General features: G+C 33.1%; 1 protein-coding gene across 1 annotated transcript in view; it reads right to left on the bottom strand.

Annotated features, from left to right (window-relative positions):
- Nucleotides 1-20,497, bottom strand: part of LOC106785642 (zinc finger homeobox protein 3) — a 337,287-nt gene that overhangs the window by 240,159 nt on the left and 76,631 nt on the right. The window contains exon 3 of the mRNA XM_014746274.1: nucleotides 11,362-11,413. The gene's annotated coding sequence lies outside the window, so the exon portion shown is untranslated. The remainder of the gene's footprint in view (nucleotides 1-11,361; nucleotides 11,414-20,497) is intronic.

Below are 20,497 nucleotides of genomic sequence, written 5' to 3'. Positions count from 1 at the left end.
TAAAAAAGAAAAAAAGATAAAAAAGAGTAGTGATCGATGAGATAAAAGAAAAAAATAAAAAGAAAAAAAGGTAACGAACAAAAAAAATGGAAAATGTTAACAAGAAATATCAAGAATCACGTAGATTCGTCTGATGCGAATAAATGACGTCAAACGAATGAACGAATGAACGAGAAGTAACGAACGATTCCGCGGCCGGTTTACCGCGTTCGCAGGAACTGTAATTATCGTAATTAGTGCAATTAAATGTCGTCGCGCCAGCTGTTAATTATCCGGCCACAAGTTCCACGGGTTTCTCGAAATATTTTTCCCCACAAACCGAGCTAGCTAACGCAATTTATCTTCGGCCGTTAATGTCCGTGTTGCTAACGTTAATACCTTTACGACATTGGTAACGCGTTAATAACGCGATTTTCTTTCTTTTTTTTTTTCTTTATTCCTTTTTTCGAATCATTTTTGTTCGTTATTTTTAAACCATCCAACCAAAGACGTCCTGTAATTACTTTGAAAGAAAATCCTTAGAAACTTAGATTATTATCCTATATGTGTGGACGTATGTATTATATATATATTATATTTTTAATGCGTAGAAATGATCTTGTATTAACTTCGAGATTCATTATAACCGTTAAATTATGATTTAGTATATCCTCGCGAGCTAAAAATAATATAATTATAAACAGTTAATTTTTCTACTTTATACGCCTGTGTATGACTGCGTTTTATTTTCATTCTAAGTTTATTAAAGTAAATTTATGATTTAGCATATCCTTGAGATTAAAATAATTGAACGATAATAATTAGTTTGTACTACAGTGTACGTGTGCATGTATATGCAATATTTTTCTAATTTTATTAAAGGAAAAATAATAATTCTTATACAATCGAGAGTTCTTAAAAGAACGATTAACAATACACTTTTAAATATAATTATGCATTAATATATCCTTGAGTTGAAAATAATAGAATGGTAATAGTAAATTTTCAAGTATATATATATATGCGTGTATGTGTATGTGTGTATGTTTTTTCTTTCTAATTTTCGTTTATCTATTCTCCTTGTAATTAAAGATCGCGATAAGACAGATTTGCCTCGTTTTGTAGCTGAAATGCATTCGTAAAGATAAGAGTAACTAAAGGCCTAGAAGGAGAGTGAATGAGATAAAGAGAAAGAGAGAGAGAGAGAGAGATTTCTAGAGATTTTCTAATTACAACGTACGTATAATTGCGGGCTTTGCAGTACACGAGAGCGGCTTCTCTTGCACCTACGTAAAAGCTACCTAGAACTTGCTACTAGCCGTTAGCGAGTTCGTATTCGAGTATAAGGAGGAAGAGAGTAAGAGTGAGAGTAAGTGAGAGTTAGAAAGAGAGAGAGAATGACTCGCTCACAGGGTAATCCGATTTCCCAGTTCGTTCGTAGTAGAACGATGCTGATAATGAAATTACGGTGGGGTCAGCACTTAATTATCTTCGATATAGCACTTGCGGAATATACTTCGAGCTAGTTTCGTCCCTGTCTTTTCAAAATATCGTTCTACCTTGTTCCTTTTCGTTTACCTACAAATTATACCACACATATATGCATATATACGTGTAAATATATATATATATATATGTATGCATATAATTCGATACGTTTAATTTTTCTATAAAATTTGTTTATCCGTTAGTTAAGAATATATTTAATTTCTATTTTGTAATGTGTACTCTTTTATTCTCTTGAAGTATAATATTTGATAATATTTTAAGTTATGTGTATGTTCAAACACATTGTCTGTTAAGTGTTAGATATGAACTCACGATTCGCCGCCCTCTTTGAGAATTAGAGTTTACTTTACGGAAAAGTAGAATCATCATCTATCGGTAGTCCGTAACGACCAAACCGTTAACGTTTCATCCATCATAATTAATCTCTCGGACGTGTTAAACTTTCTTCTTGAGTTGGTCCGTTCGATGACTCGTCGAATTAACGATCAACGCGTACTCGCAGCTAATCACACGTATATTAGGTTCCCTTTTAATCATAATACTTTCTTGTGTAATACTCATCTCGCGCGTTATATTTCAACAAAATTTATTTAAACGATCCGATATTTCATATTTATATTAAAAAATAATATTGATAAATATATTTTGACAATAGCGTATACATAAATTGTAAAATCTTATTGTTAGTTGAATATCGATAAAACGTGTGTGGAAATCATTTTAATGGAAAAAAAAAGGAAAAAAAAAAGAAAATGAAAAATAATATTATATTAATGTAACGACATCGTTCAACGCACCTGCTTTGGTTCCTGTATTCTTTTATAGATACACACATACACATATATATAAATACAACGATAAATTGTCGTTCACGCAGGAAGTCGATTCAAGAGTGGAAACGAAAGCGAAATAATCGAGTTAGGTGAACGCGTTTCGCGACGCCAGGTGTCACCGGGTCGTTACAATTTTTCATAGAGCTTTTCTACACCCTCTCCATACTTTTCTCACATGTACACACTTCTATATATATATAGAAAACTTTGCAAATGTTCCAGGAAGAGTAGCACAGTTTTACTACAAGGCACGCACCGCATCGCACCGCACCGCACCGCACCACGTTCAACACGTTCGTTTTAAACGAGTTACAGGTAAAGTGGACGACGAACAGCTATCGTTGTTATCGTGTGGTAGCCAGTAATTTTGTAAAAAGGAAGAAGAAGCCAACGATAAGGGTCGTTACAAGCTTTCGTCACCGAAAGGGTAAAAGTATTCATTAGGGTGGATAAAAAAGCACCTTCTACGATTTTTCTTTCGTTTTTCTTTTTTCTTTTTTTTTGTCAATTGCTAAGAAGGGCTTCTTCTTCTTCTTCTTCTTTTCTTCTTCAATCGAAATCCAACATTCTAGTATATTCTAGATCAACTTTCGAGCCGGGTCGAGTCAAGTGGCTTTCTGGGAAGAAATAATCGATATCTCGTGAGCTTTACAGTCGTTTCCCTCTCTTTATAGATTAATCGACTAATTCTCTTTTCTTTTATATCTGTTTTACGTGGGCGTATATACGTTGTTTTTTCTTTTTTTTTCTTTGTATTCCTCGAAAATAATTTATGCATTAATGAGAAAAATAGAATTCGTGGCAATTTGTATTTTGTAAATTTATCCTGTCGATTGGTATAAAAATAATTCTTACGGATATCTTATTTGTGTTCTGTAAAAACAATTATTAGATAAATAAATAAATGAAAAAAAAGTTACGACGATTGTGTAATTACAATGATTTAAAGCTTACATTTAATATGTGTATTAAAATAATTACCAGTCCGTATTTTTCGTTGTTACCCATCAAAGAAATAATTTAAACGTAAATACGAAGTAGAAATTTAATAAGAAACGATTTAAAGAAGATCGTATTTATAATTCGTATAAAAACTAAATTAACTTTTGCGTATCTCTTAAAACATTAGTTTCTACGCAAATAATAAAGTTATAAAAATAACCCCAATCATATTCGCATTGCAACGATTTAAAGATTACGCTCGAACTAAAAGAAAGAGAAAAACAAATAAAAAACAACAATTCAAGTATACTAATTGAAAAGAATGGCGATTGTCGTAGTAGACAAGAGAGGACGCGAACGATATAATGAAATCTATCGTAGAAAGTTTCGTCTCCAACGGAGCGATCTATAAACCGTGTCTGATTTGCTTTCTACTTTCTATTTAATAATAAGCATCGAACACTGTGTCACGGAAAAGTTCATGAAAAACGAGAGCGAGTGTCTACGCATAAACGATATAAATGTATATATAATAATACAAACCAAATAATCGATTTCTTTCTAAAAGCGTGGGCAGGTAAATTGAAATAAATAAATGAATAACTAAATAAGTAAAAAAAGAAAGAAAAACAAAAGCACGAATAAAAAAGAAAAAATGAAATCATTGAAAAGCAGGGATCTATCTAATATCGAATGAAAAATGAAACGTATGAAATTCCTACTTTACCCTTTTCGATCTAGGATAAATAAGCACGTGTTTTCTCACGAACGCGAATGGAAAGCCACACGTTTTGAACATAAGAGAACCGCGTTCTTGCCCCCGGGACATGCGATCTAATTTCCAAGATATATGTATGCAATGTGTATGTGTGTATATATATATTTAATATTTATACTTGTGTATATGTTACACGTATTACATAGAATTGTTCGATTCATTCTCTCTATCTACACTAATTACTCCCCACCCCTCCCCCTCTCCCCCCCCCTCTTTCCGCCATCCCGATGTCGATTATTTATCGTATCTTTAGTTAGCATCTAAAACGCACTTAGGTACCTAATCTCGTGTCATCGGTGGTTTGTTAAAACTCGACCCGCGATATAAGTAACGTAACAGTGATCAAGATTTCGATCTAGATCCGGTGGCTAGTTTCGATCTATCGGATCGATATAAAGAATTTTTTAATGGATATTAAATCGACACGCGAAAGTTTGTTGGTTATTCATTTCTTTTTTTCTTCCTTATTTTTTCATTTTTTTCCTAAAAACGAAACTTATGCGATTCGATCGAAAATTATTCGAAGGAAAAAAAATAAAAATAAGTAGAATAAGAATAAGAATAATAATAAGAATAAGAAGAAGATGGTTTTGTGTTATCCATAAGAGAGAGAAAGAAAGAAAGAAAGAAAAAAAGAAGGAGAGAGAATCACAAGGAACGAATTCGTGTGAGTAATCACGCGATCGCGTAACCGTAGGATAATAACAGGCGGCGCCGGTTCGTTACAAATTAATGATCGAGCCGAAAAAGGGAGGGAAAGGCCAGGGCTCTTTCGGTAGGGAAGATTTCTTGCCAATGGGACCCCGTGATTTCGTAACTGATTTCACGGCGGACTTGGTTGGCAACCTTCTTCTTTCCCTGCCACGTGGTGGAACGAACAAACGAACGAACGAACGAGTATTTCGTACCAACAGAACAACGTAAATTTTCATTTTAGCGTTTGCGTACCTTTTGTGCGAGAATCTACGAGAGAGAAAGAGAATGAAATCCCGATAGGGGGAAAGGGGGGGGGTAAGGGGGTAGGGGGTTAGGGGGCCCCAATCGAACCGATCGAATCATCCCGAGGGCCCACCTTTTTTCTTTTTCTACCCAAAGGTCGACGACGTTCGAATATTCTTTCGAGAATAATGGCCGCGAATCGTACCTGCCTGCAAAGGACGACTTTTAATGAACAAAGCTGTCCTCGTACGAGAACAATATTATTTCCTAACGTACTTCTTAATGTGTATTTTTCTAATAAACGTCTGATGCAACTTTTAAAAGAAGAGAATTTTTTTAAAACGATTTATTATAATATTATCCCACCTTGTTTCGACTTTAGATATTAATAATCACTTAAATATTATCGATTCTTAAAATTGAATTAAATATTAATGCAAAATGCAATTACGGTTATGTATCCTTACGATTTTTTTTTGAAGAATTTCTAACATTTCAGTGATCGTTGAAAATTTTTAATTACATACGATCATAATTCTGATACTGTAAAATAGTATTTTTAATACATACAAACTTGAATCTAATTTACAATTGGATATTACAATTTGTGTGTGTGAATTTACAATTACAAAATATATTTCTATTATTAAATTAAATATAACTGAGACAAAAATTCTATTTTCGAACATTAGAGAAAAATTAATTGAAAAAAAAGAAAGAGAAAAGAAAAGCAAGTAGAAAGACAGAAACAGAAGCGTATAAAACGATGGTAAGAGAAAAGTAGATAAGGACAGAGGGAGGAGAAGGAAGAGGAGAAGAAGTATAAGGATAAGGAGGTTGGTGGGAGGGTGAAAAGGAGTTACGGAAGGCCATCGGGGTAGCCTCCGGAGGGTGCCTCCTTGCGGATCAATCGATAGGGAAATATCGACACGGGAGTTGGAGAATGGTAAGGACGGGTAAAAGTGGAAGAGAGAGAGAGAGAGAGAGAGAGAGAGAGAGAGAGAGAGAATCGAGGGGGGTCTTTGGATGCATAACGGGTGGCATCGTTCGAGAGCAGGCGCACCAGAAGGGGTGGCCGCCCCGTTTCTTTGTTCGAATCGTTTCTACGAGTCGTTCCTTACGATAAATAAGGACGAAAGATACGCAAGAAGAAAAAGGGGTAGCAAATCCTTGCGATTGGAAATAAGAGGACGTTACTTCTTGTCCTTGTTAACGGAAATGTTACCTTATACCTTTTTTTAACACCTTCGAATAATCTCACCACTTGTTATAATATTATTATAATTATTATAATCATTATTTAGGACAATCGTGAAAATATTCAAAGTATAATTTTGTGTATGAAATTGTACTTTAAAATATTACGATTCTAATATTAAACATATATTTACGTTTACTAACTTCCGAATAAATTATTTATGTTTTTTGTTTGTATGAAGTTTTGTTATCCATTTTTATTACGCCTTATATGGCAAAGTTTTTTACATAAATACATGATAATTTAATACACGTTTATGGTTTATGGTAAGAAAAGATAATAAATTTAAAAATATTATGTAAACTTTGAATATTAATCATACAAAATAATACTATAAATAAAAGGGGGTCCATTAGAATTAATATTTAAGAGTATAAAAAGTATGAACACGATCATTCTGTAAAAATTGTCGTGAGTGTGTGAAAGTTCTCGAGCTTCCCAAGACAAAGTTTCCACGATCGAGCCCTCGAAATCTCTCTTAATACGGGGATCAAGGTGTCTCTGTTTTCTAAGAGGGAATATCTGTGTAAAAGAAATTAGTACGAGTCCTTGAACACCTTTTTTCTTTTCTTTTTTTCTTTTCGATCCCTCGTAACGTAGTACACTTTGTTCCCATGAAGAAGAATTTGTTCACGAGTATCTTTTCTACAAGAATACTTAATTTTTTGTTTGTTCTATCTCTCTCTCTCTCTCTCTCTCTGATATCCAATCAAACAAATTTATCAAATACATCCAAATTAATATTAAAAGTTAAAAGTAAAAAAGAAAAGAAGGAAACAAAAGGAAAAGACTACGTAATCGATAATATAATTGCATTAAATTGTGAGAATAAATTTCATAAAGAAAAAGGAAAAAAGGAAAAAAGGAAACTGAACTATACTCGGGTCAGAAACCTCGATAAAATTCCAATGCAATCGAAGAGACTTTCGATCTCGGTTCGATCTATCGCAAACGTCGACACGCCCGTTATCGAATCGATCGATGCTCTCTCGCAGTGAAATCATCTCGTGCAACAGCATCAACGGTGATCTAGGAAATCGAATGACCCGCGGCTACGTTCATACATACATTCATACATACATACATACATACACGCAGGCAGGCAAGCAAGCAGGCAGGCAGACAGCAGCAAGCAGCAGCAGCAGACATGCACAAACACAGATACATAAGTTGAGATTTAAATTGCAAATTGATTTTCGCTTCTTTACAGTCAGCCTCTTATTGTTAATGCCTGCTATGTGGATACGTTGTTCGTAATATCATCCTCTATCTTTTATTTCTTTTTATTTTTTTTATTTTTTTTTTTTTTTGCATTTATTCCTTCTTTTTCTGTTATTTCTATTATATACATCTCTCTCTTTCTCTCTCTCTCTTTTTTTTTTTAAATCAAAATTTTATAAACTCATCTTTTTATTTCTGTAACATTTATTTTTCATTGCTTTGAGAAAAAAATAAATACGGAAGAAAAAGAAAGAAAGACGAAAAAGAAAATGTAACACATATAAAGTTTTGAAAAGATAAAAACTATTATATATATATATAGTGTTTGTCTCCTTTAAAATAGATTTATAAAAATATAACATCGTTCGATGATATACCAAGATGTGATATCACGATCTTATTCCTTTAAAACGCGAATAAGAACTTTCCTTCGCAATTTTGTTGCTAATGCGAAGTCGGGGATGCAAATTGGAACGTTCGCTCGAACGTTGCGCATTGAAACGAGCGGAACGAGCACGGAGATCATTTCTTGCTCGTAAATCAGGACGTTCTCGTCAACGTAGGTGGTGGTGAAGATGAAGGAGAAAAAGGAAGAGAGAGAGAGAGAGAGAGAGAAAATACAAAAAAAAAACAAAAATAAGAGAAGAAGAATTACTTCGATGTCGCGACTTTTCGATGATCTTGATTTAAAATGACTTACGTTAACCGTAAAATTGTGTCTCCTCTCATTAAATATATAATCAAAAAGAAAAAAATACAATTAATTAATTAAATATAACTAACAATGGACAAAAAAGAAACAAACATCGCGAGAAAATAATTTTTAATCGTTGACAAATATCTACTAAAAAAATTCACGACGCAGTAGGAGTTTATTAAATAAATTAAACGATTAAAAATAATAAAGTAAATTGTGCGTATGCATATGTGTGTGTGTGTATATATTATAAATCGTCTTATCGATCTCAAATAAAAATTCGCGACTACTGTCCTCTTTCCAATACCAAAATACATATCTATCTATCTATCTATCTATCTATCTATCAATCTATCTATCTATCCTTCTACTCGTTGAGAATTAGAGAGGCCGTTTGCAGACGAATTAAACGCTTTCCTCTTATTCACCCTCCCTTACTCCTTCTTCCATTTTCTCCTTTGATGTAAGAAGTGCTATATATCTCATATATCGCGTATTTACACGCAATCCCAAGTTTCTATTTCTTAAACTCTTTCGTATTTATCCGTGTATTAGTTAATGTTAATGTGCATCCTCTATTCACCAATACATAATCCACAGAATCTTATTCGTTTATCCTAATGCAACTAACACATATCTACAATTGCGTATCCGTGTACCTGTTCTATGCTCGATCATCTATTCATTTACGTGTATGAGTATTTGTCAAAATATATATATGCACCAGTGTATATATGTACTTGATCGTGTATTTATCCACGTATATGTGTATATGTGCTGTGTGTGTGTATGAGTCTATTTATTTTTCTTTTTTTTTTTTCTTTCTTTCTTCTCTTCTTCTTCTTCTTCTTCTTCTCTTCTTTTCTACTGCAACGAGCGAAGAAAATCTTTAATGCGGAATACCCCTCGAACGTTGAAGAAGAACGAAAAAAGGAGAAGAGAACGATAAATTACAAAGTAAGGAGGCTACTACCTCCTCCATCGACGAAAGGAAGCCGGCCCCCTTCCCCCCCTCTCTCATTCTCTCTCTTTCTGTTGTACAGGAATCATCACGGTAGCGAACGAGGAGCGTTCGCGTGGCGCGAACCGAGCGCTGCAATTAGATAAATTATTCCACCTATATAGATCTTTGAAAGAGAGAAAGAGAAAAAGAGAGAGAGAAGGGGGAGGAGGAAAGAGGAAAAGAAAGAAGGGGTGGGAGAAGTACTACACTGCGACGAAACGCGATGCGCATGAGTATAAGAGAATTTAATCTAAGAACCACTCGCGAAGTCGTCACGCCATTTTTAACGACTACTCTAATCAACCATAGGGTTTCATGCTTTCCAAAACTTCGCGATTAAATGCGATCTTTCTAAATATGGTTCTTTTTTCTTTCTTTCTTTCTTTCTTTCTTTTTTCATACAAAGAAATATATAATTTATGTTCCTTTATGTTTTAATAACAATAATCAGCCATATTTTTATCGAATAGAAATATCGTTCCTATTTTTTATCGTACACCTAGTCAATACACAAACGCACACAAGAGGGTTTTCGTGAATAATGAATGATCCGAGTATTAAAATCATACTTAAATGAAGCATTTTTTGCATTTTGTTTTGTTTTGTATATTTCTTCGCACAAATATTTTCTTCGCGTGCAAATATTTATCTAGTAAAGATTTTCAAACGAATATTTCTTTTTTTATATTTTAAATACAATCAGATATATCTATGCTTAATTTAATTAATTATTTTGTATAAAACGAAAATATATATTGTATATATATATATATTTGTTTTTAAGATAAATTTTGATATAATATAGAAAAATTATCGTAATAAATTAATGTGAATAATATAAAAGGACAAGATAAAACGAAACGATAAAAATGAATAAACTAACGCGCCGAACCTTCTTTTATCATATATTAAATAATGTGTCGTGTTAAGTGAAGAATAAATGACGACGACGATTTGACGTCATGTAGACAAGAAAATGGCGTTGTCACGACTAGAGTAGTAGGATAGCCGTCGACAGGATTAAGTAGTCTTTGAATAAGAATACAGTACTATATAAGAAGACACTCTCCCTCTCTCTCTCTCACTCTATGTGTCTTCTTTATTTCGTTCAGATCGTTCTTAGAAATCCATCGTAGAAATTGTGATGGTCCCAGTGTGTTGAAGTTAGTTTATGTGTGTGTGTGTGTGTGTGCTGACTATCGGATCTACCTTTAACGTGGACCGAAGCTGCTAACAATGAAACTGAAAGAAAAACGATCCGTCGAGAGGACGCGAAACCAAGAAAAAAAGAGAGAGAGAGAGAGAGAGTAAAAGAGAGTGAAAGAGAGTACCACAGGATGGGTTTCTTCGCGCGCCGCTTAACGACGATTTCGATCGTTTACGACTTTAATAATTTAGGCACGGGGTATGCTCGCGAAGCTCGACACGTTTTCGCTCGTAAACCGCAAGACTAAATCCGTATTTATGGGGAAGAGAAGGCAGTCCAGCACCACCACTCTCTTTCTATCTTTTTTTTTTTTTTACTTATTTCTATCTCTTTTCTCTTCTCTCTCTCTTTCTATCTCTATCTTTCGTTTCTACACATACACGGGTAACACACACACAACAGAGAAACAAACTCTGTTTCTTCTTTCCGTTTCTTATTCGAAAAATACCGAGACTTATCGAAGAAAAAGTTTGTGCGCGCGCGCGTCATGTGTGTTATATGTGTGTTATTTAGCTACGACGAACTCTTGTCTTTTTTTCTCTCCTTTTTTTTTTTTTTGATGGCATCTCTCTTTCTTCTTTCCTCTCTCTCTCTCTCTCTTCTCGAACGATTCGGTTTATAATGCATCGTTTCTCTTTTCGATATTTAAATTTTACACGAATTCTGACGCGTCCTCGTATCCAACGTGTCGGTCAGTCGATATTTGAATTTTTTTTCTCAAAACGATACTCTCGACCATATTACAATCACCACCACCACCACTACCACCATCGATGCAACAGACGACATTTGTAATCCGCTATAGTATCTTTGAGAATCGATGATAAAGAGTATATCGTTCGTAATTTTTCTTTGATTTTTTTCTTTGATTTTTCTTCAACTGGTTCTATTTCTTTTACTCTTCGTTTTAAGCATCCTTATATATATCTCTTTGTGTATATATGTATGTTTGTATTTATTATAAATATATTCTTAATGTTGTATGTGAGACTTACCAAGAACCCAGATAGTAGAACTCATCTACCCTTCCTCTTCTCACTTAGGATCCTAAAACAGAAAATAATAATACGAAAAATTACGATCTGTTTCGAGACGTACGAGAGGATTTTAAAATCAATAGAAAAAAATATTATTGAAAGGGAAGAGAAAATTGTTTTTTTTTTTCTTCTTCTTCTTCTATTAAATAAACGACAATCATATTATCCTTCAACTTTAACGATAATTAAAGAAATGATCGATAGTTCAATTCCAAATAAATTTGCATTAGCAGATGCAATCAACGGTTTTACAAAGAAGCCGGATAATTGATTGGAAAAGCCTAGATATACAAGAGAAACCAATTAAACGAGTCTCATTTGCATTACCAAGAAGATACTAACTAACACTTTCCTCGTTCTTATTCATTCGTATCTTTTTCACGCAACGAGATGAATAATTCTAATCGTCGTCATGGGTTATTACGACAATTACGACGATGTATAATATTCATGGAAATATTATCGAACGTTCTAATTATTAACTATGATTGAATCATCCCTCTTCATTTAAGTGTGTCATTTAATTAAATGTTACCTGTCAATAAATTACTAATTGATTTTCAAACAAAATATGATAACCAAACGAATGATATATATGTATAACAATAATATGAACGATTATTCCAATTTTCTAACTAAAATTACAAATTAAAAAAAAAATATTAAAAGATAACGAGATGTTTGTGCTATCCTGTCGGAAATATTTGTTAAATAATATCTTTAAAAATGAAACAACAACAAAATATTGTCGTTCGAACAATCGGTGTAATCAATAACGATTATTATTTCAAGGTAAAATTATAAAAATCAGAAAAAGAAAATATTAAAAGATAAGGGGGAACACACACACATTTGTAGTCCTGTCGTAAATACATTTTTATTTTAAATTCAACCCAATACAAAATACCGTTCCACTAACGAATGATTAGTTTTAATTTCCTGTAATATAATATAAATAACAAACAAAAAATATTCTTTTTAAATATACAAAAGACAAGAGAGACTGCTCGAACAATTAATGCAAAACCCTATTCAAAGAATACCTTTGAAATTGAATGACGAACAATGTTATGCAAACGGTGATCAATGACAAAAGAGTTAGTTTTAATTTTATGTAATTAAAAAAAAACAAAAAAAAAATAAAATATATAATGCGTACAGAAGACAAAGGGCTGTTGATTCGAACGAGGACTAAAGTGACGTTGGTAGCTAAAGGGCTTCGTAGGAAAGAACATAGGAAGTGTTAGGAAAGAAAGAAAAAAAGAAAGAAAAAACGATAGAGAGAGAGAGAGAGAGAAAAGATACCAGGGGAATCGTCGAGGTACAATTAAAGCGACATTAATTAATTGTTAGCATAACAATGCATGCGTGTCTGGGAGGCACGGATGGACGGATGTGTAAAAGGGGGCCCGACTGGTTGGGCCTTCATAAATTTACATGTCTTTCGCCGCGAGAATCATTTTTTATAGCCGTTAGGACAAGAAAGAAAGAAAGAATGCGAGAGAAAGAGAGAAAGAGAGAGAAATAACATACAAAGAAAGAAAATGTCAGATGAGTGAGAAAGAGGTTGTGGACCTACAGCAACGTTTGGGTCCCGTATTACGAGTCACTGCTATGGTGTTGCTTATAATAATCATCGACATCTCTCTCTCCCTCTCTCTCTCTCTCTTTTTTTATTTCTTTGAACGTAGAACAGACCACGAAGGTCGACCTCGTTATCCGAAGAACGAAATTGACTTTACACGTTTCTTCTTTTACAGATTCAAAGAGACATCGTCATCGGTATTACTCTGACAAAGCAAGATCGTTAAAGATGAACTATGATTTGAACTCTGCTTATTTTATTTTTATTCCTTTTTCTTTTTCTTTTTCTCTATTTCTCTCTTTCTCTGTTACTATTTTCCTTTTTCTATGCTTTAACATTCACGATTAGTTTCTTTTGTAAATCGATTGTATGTATCTAAGTAAGTGTATTATATATTATACATACAGAGAGTCTCGTACTTGAATTACCGTATACACATACTTACCAACGATCCACTCCTCTAAATCTTATGTTTTACATGTTCGTCGTCATACCGTTCACGCTCGTTAACTTTCCCCTGATTTATTTCCGATACTTACTTATTTGCGATACCACAAAATGGAGAAAAAAACGTATCGATGTTATAATTATAAAAACACGCGATATAAAATAATCTTTCTCTCTTCTTTTTCTTTTTTTTTTTTTTTATTATATTATTATTTAATAAATAAACTCGTTGACACACGAGTGACACCTTTTAATCATTTTTAATTTTGTAACGTATTAATAAACTTATCTTTCGATCGAGAAAAAAGAGAGGGAAAGAGAGAAAGAGAGAGAGAAAGGAATATTTAGCTTAATCGATAAACGTATTATAGATATATATCCAAAAATGTGATATCATTTAATCGAAACTGATTGGAGATAAATTTAACTAACGAAAATCTTGTTATTTTTTGCATAACAAATACGAATTTACTCGAGTCTCGCGATCGACGATTATTTTCGTCTTTGTCTCTATGTATTATTGTATATTATGTGTGTGTATGTGTACATAGAGATGGTCGATCTTTGAAAATTTCGAAAAATTCCGTCATGGAACGAGAGATGGAAAGAGAAAAGTCAGTCCATCCTGTCTACTGGACGAGCAGGTTTTAGAATGGCTTTGAGATGGAACAAGAGAGAATAAGATAGAAAAGGAGAAATAAAAAGAGAGAATGAGAGAGGGGTAGATAAACAGATAGAAAGGAAGAATGAGAGATACGCGATTGTAAGGCGAGACCATGGAGAGAAAACGTGGGTGGTTTAATAGGCAGAGTCTATAGAACGGTTATTTTTAATGTCGCCTTTTCTCTATCGTCCATGAGCCAGTATATAGAATGAGATAGTACGAGAAAGAAAGCATGAAAGAAAGAAAGAAAGAAAGTAAGTAAGAAAGTGAGAAAGAAAAGAATACGTAATCGTCGATGCAGGTGCCACTGAAATGCAACTGGACGCTTCGATTTGTTCATAAATGTAAAATATAAAAGTACGTATTACGACTCAACTTAATACGTAGTATATATGCATATGTGCGTACGTATATATTATATATATAAGTATGTATGTATGTATTTATTTATGTATGTATGTATGTATGTATGTTGGGGTGTAGAGGGTGTGTATGTATGCATGCTCCGTTTTTTCCTTCTTATAAATATAATAGGTATAAAGAGAATGATGGGAAAAAAAAGAAGACTCGCGGCAGGTTAGTACTCGTGGAAAACTTTAGGCATTATTACATCGATATTAGTTTGTCCTAAGGCACTTTCCTTTCGCTTAAACGAGCTCGTTGCACTATTTCCTATCTTTCTTTCTTTCTTTCTTTCTTTCTTTCTTTCTTTCTTCCTATCCTTTTCCCTTCTCTCTTCCTCTATGGCCTAATAGTACTTCAGCCAAAAATAATATCCCCTATATTTGCTGGCACCGTTCTATATTTTAACATTTTTCTTATTTTTTCGTTTGTTCGTTTCTTTTCTTTCTTACTCTTATTGCACGATTAAAATCTATTTTTATTTATTCGATCGATATTTTAGAAAATATTTTGCAATCTACATTAATTATAGTTTATTAATATTTCAAAATTATAAATGATTTTAAGTATTTATAATTTAAGTAGGATTGCATCAACATTGATTTTAAATGCTAGTGTAATGTTTGTATTAATTATAGTAACGTATTTATATTTTATTATATATACACAAGATATCTATTAAAAATATCAAAAATATATTGTTAAATATTAACTCAATAAATATCACTCATTCAAATCTACTGTAAAAAATAATATCCACCATATTTGCTGGTACCATTTTTCTTCTTCATTGAGAAATGATCTTTCATTTATTTTATTAGTATTTTGTAAAATATATTACAACTATAAAAATTAATATAAAATGCTAATAGTATTAATACATTGACATTTTATTATAAACACGGATTATTTGTTAAAACAACTTATAGAAAAAAAAAGAATATTTAAAAATACCGGCTCCTAATAAAATCACTCACTCGCGCGGTGGAATCAATTTAAGAAAAAGAAAAAGTAAAAAAAAAAAACAAAATAAAAAAAGGAATATAAAGAGAAAACGTCGTTGTAGCTTAAAAATAAACGTTTAGATTCGTAATAATTCGCTTGGAAATAACGAAAGAAAAGGAAGAATGAAAGAAAGAGAATGACGACAGTAAAGGTGTCTATCGATAAAATAACACTTTCCTATCACGATTTATCCTTTATGAGTTTGTCGTGCTAAACGATAGAAAATATACATTCACGCGCGAATCGACATTTCCTAGGCAGCATATAGGAATATCGAGATAGTTTTGAAATCGTGTTTCGTGCATCGAGTATATTCACCCGCGGGAATTATCGAATTTGATATATTCATTACTACCATAACGGGAGACAGTAGGTATTACATATTCCTGACAAAAATCTAAGAACAGTTTTACGGTCGATTTTACAATTTCCCCTTGAGGGTAGTAGACATAGTGATCCTGTTTTCTATATATATATATATAGTTTCGTTCACTTCCGAAAACTTTATATTGGAATTTCGAAAGCTCTTTCTCTTGCATATTTGTCCCTTTTCATTTTTTAAAAGAAAGAGAGAGAGAAAGGAGAAGAGAAAAAGTGGACGTATTTCATTCAAAATTCCGGCATTATCGTAGTCGTCGTCGTCGTCGTACGCCATTGTCCTCTTCGTGTCCGAAGGTTGACACACAAACACACATACATACATATATAGATAAACACATAGACACTGGAATGTATTCACTCACGCACTGAAGCAGCACCTATCCACGTAAGGTTCATACACACATTATGCATATAAGAATATACATAAAACACAGAACGGTTTACTATAGAATGAGATAGAAGAGAGAAAGGGAAAGAGACAAGAGAGAAATTTATGCGTGGGCGAAACGAGCAACCGAAGCTCACAAAGTGGACGTATCTCGCCTCGCCTCGAATTAATAAACAGCAACAAATGACCGCCTACGTCCGCCCCTTTCTCCGTCACCGATTTCATCGTTCTGGTAGTCGATCCGTAAAAGATCTCTCTCTCTCTCTCTCTCTCTGTTTAAAAAAATTTGTGTTCTTTCTTTCAAGAGAGTAAGTTCCGTCCTCTCGATCGCGAGACCGCCCGCAGCGACCCTCCGCGAACGGATTCAAACCGGAGGATCACCTCCTGGACAACGATCGTTACCGATCTCTCCTCCCATACTTCGAAGCGCTTTCGATTTTACCAGATGTCGTAAACTCGCAAAAGGACGTGCCTTGTTGTATTCATTCCTTTTCTCTTTCTCTGTCCCTTTCTTTTGTCTCTCTCTCTCTCTCTCTCTTTCTTTCTTTCGTTTACTTTCCCCCTTCAGTAATTCTCTCTCTGTCTCACTCTCTCGTTGGTGTACGCGCGAGTATGCGCGCGTAAATCTTTTCGCATAATGACGTACACTCTCCGCTTTCCTTTTTATATTATTTTTTTATTTATCCTCTTTCTTAACCCTTCCCCTCTCCTCGCTCCCACTGCCGCCATGTTATTCTTTTTCTTTTCTTTTTTTTCTTTGACTTCTTCTCATTTTTCTTCGACATTTTTGTAAGTATACAAATTTATTGTACACCTCTTCGTAGATACGTTGTTGTTATTCGTATTCTTAAAGAATCATGTTTTATATTATGTAGTTTAAATGGTAAATACAATTTTGTTCATACTTCCTTTTTTTTTAATTTATTTTAATATTATATATTAATTTGTTTTGCAAGGATTTGACATTGATGTACGGATGTAAAAGACAAATTCGTTTTATATAACATCCTGCGTTAATACATTGTTCATTATTCTTTTAACTAATTTGATTTTTAAAACTTTCAAAACTTTGTACAATTTAGTCATTATTTGATCATACGATAACATTTTAACTTTATAACAAATATTCAATCTTATGTAATTTACAAAAAAAAAGAAAAAAATTAAATTTAAATTTATTTATAAATTTCCTTACGCTTTTTCTTTGTTTTTTTTTTTGTGTAGTTTTTTAATGTTACATTTTTTAATATCATCCCAGTTTGTTCGCGCGCGTAGTAAGAATTTAACGTTGTTGTGAATTATCGATCCCCGACGTAACAAGGATGGAATGAAAGAATGAAGTAAAGGAAGTAACGAAAGTAGCAAGCCTTAAAACGTCGGTTGCAATGCGCTCCCCCAGCTAGGCCGAACAACATTGTTATGTAATTATTCTACCTTTACACGATTTTCTTTTTACTAGCAACTTTATACCCACGATATTACCTCAACTCCTAAGGATTCTGTAAAGCTCATACTATTTTAAAATCAGTACGACGTAACCTCTATTTTCTAACTTATTGTTAACAATGTTGATTTATTTTTATCAATCAATCAATCGATCGATCGATCGATCAATCTCATCGAATACTTTAAGCAAAACTTATTAAAATTTAACGAATCAAAAAAAAAAAGAAACATTCCGAAATTCAAGGTCTCATTACGATAGTATTGAAAAAAAAAAAAACAATTAATTTAACAAATATATTCGTGTTAAATATTTCACAACTATATTCGACATTTTTGTCTTACCTTGTCTACTTTTCTAGCTCTATCTCTCTCTCTCTTCCAGCAATCCACCCACCTATCCCCCCGTCTCATTCTGTATTTTATTCTTCTAAAAATATACGCGTAGAGAACCGAATGAATAATTACAAATAATTAATCGTTTAATCTTTCCCAACGATCTTAGATATAACGATCGATATTGTTTCTATTTGTTATTTTTGTATTCTTGTCTCTTTCTCTCCTTTATCATATTCTACTAAGTAGCATACGCGCGTTGAACTGAATAATTACAAATAACTAATCGCTAAATATTTCTCAACAATTTTAGATTATAACTATTGATATTGTTTTTATTTAATTTTTTTTTTATTCTTTCCCATCTCTCTCTCTCTTTCTCTCTTTCCCTCTTTCTCTTTCTCCTTTTTATTTTTTTTGTAATATTTTCCTTATAGCATACGCGTAGAAATGAATAATTAAAGTCTATCTATACGATCGGCGCCAGTTTGATCATAATTATCGTGCTATGCGAGTTAACCGGACTAACGTAAGATCGATCGTAGATCTTGAAAATGATCAAGGTGGACGCACGTTTCTCTCTCTCTTTCTCACTCTCACTCTCTCTTTTTCTCTTTCTCTTACTATCTTTCTTTTTCTCTCTATCTATCTTATGGCATACCTGAATTCTGTCATGCGATCGCAAGACAAGAAAGAAATGTATGTAAGTAAACGGTGCTTTATGGCTCGTGCTACTCTCCTCGTGCTTTACGACATACACTCTCTCTTACAACTAAGTGTGTACAAAGTGTAAACGGAAGTTTTTACCCCTCCCTACCTCCCACCCTCCAGTCTCGTTGACTTTTACCTTTCGGCATTGATCTTGCTTAAATATAAATCAAACCTCCTCGTGTTATCTCGTGCAAAACTTCGGGTTCCCATACGCGCCAAAAATTTCAATCGTTTTTATACGCGACGTACGGATCGAATATTTTTCTTTCTTTCTTTCTTTTTTTTCTTATTCTTGTTATCTCTCTCTCTCTCTTTCTGAATTCGTATATAAGAGATTATTAAATTTCTCTTCTGGTTATACGATGATAATAATAAATAGCCGACATCGTCATCGCAAATTGTCTCCCGTCGAATGTCTGATTACAATGACAAATAATTTACAAGATTTCTCTCTTACTTTTTATTCGTGCATGTTAAAAGATTGAATATAAATAATACAAAGAGAAAATTAAAAAAAAAAAAAAACAAAAAGAAAAAACAGACGGGATGATTTAAAAAAAATAAATCTTCCTTTTTTCGCGCCTCGAGATGAGAATGAAGCGAGATAAAGATAAAAAAAGAAACGAAGAAAAAAAACAGAGAGAGAGAGAGAGAGAGAGAAGTAGAGGGGTGGTAGATAGGTGAGAATGTCATTCATAAAATATCACGATGTAAAGAAAATTTCGTTCAAGAGGATATTAAATCGCACGGGTTGTGACACGCTCGATCCATCCAAAGACGATTCGTCTTTCGACACCGACCTTTAACCTTCGTCCACTCTTTCACGATGGCTACGAAAAATAAACGAAAGAAGAAATCGTGAGAAGGAAAGATAAAAGAAGAAGGTGTTGTTGTTGTTGTTGCAGAAATAAGAGGAGGAAGAGGAAGAAGAGTTCGTCATTTAAGATAAACGAGGGAAAAGGATTGAAAAAAAAAACATGATGATGATTTTTATCCTTCGGGTTTCTATGAAAAAATAATAATGACTAATGTCTAGAATTGCGATTTGCATTTCTAATTACCTCGTGGCACACGGCTGTTAATAAGTAATTAATGATGGAGGTCGAGCATGATCAAGGTGACGTAATCGCGAACGTTCGTAACAACGAGCGTTCATCGATCGCCGATTAATCAACTTCTTCATTCCTATCTCCTTCCCTTCCCTCCCCCTCACCCAATCCCTCATTTCCTCTCTCTCTCTATCTCTATCTCTCTTTCTGTCCATTTTTTTTCTTTCCCTTTCTATTTTTTTGTTTTCCGTTTTATGCGCACCTGCGCCATGCATGCATGAGAACTCTTTTACACGATAATGAAGAATTGTCATATGAAATTACGATTATTACATGAAACAAAAAACATTGGAACAATTTTGTTGTTGTTGTTGTTGTTGTCACTTTAAATTATACGCGTATGAATATTTTTTTGTTTATTTTTTTAAATAATTTTCAATATCAACGCTCTCGAATACTTCGTTACATTCTAATCGTTAACAGATTAATAACTCATTTTTTTTGTTTAAGGAGAATAATTATTTTCTTTTTTAATACAAAATGGATATACGAATAAACGAATATTGTTCATTATTTGTAATATAAATTTTTATTTTGTAATATCGTACTAGAGTACGACTTCTCTTTTTTTTAATTATGAATTATTTTATATCATATATGAATATATATATATATATATATAT

Source organism: Polistes canadensis, unplaced genomic scaffold, assembly GCF_001313835.1.
Source record: "Polistes canadensis isolate GaletaPanama2010 unplaced genomic scaffold, ASM131383v1 scaffold_54, whole genome shotgun sequence".
NCBI classification, from domain to species: Eukaryota; Metazoa; Arthropoda; class Insecta; order Hymenoptera; family Vespidae; genus Polistes; species Polistes canadensis.
This window is presented reverse-complemented; position numbering and strand designations above follow the sequence as displayed.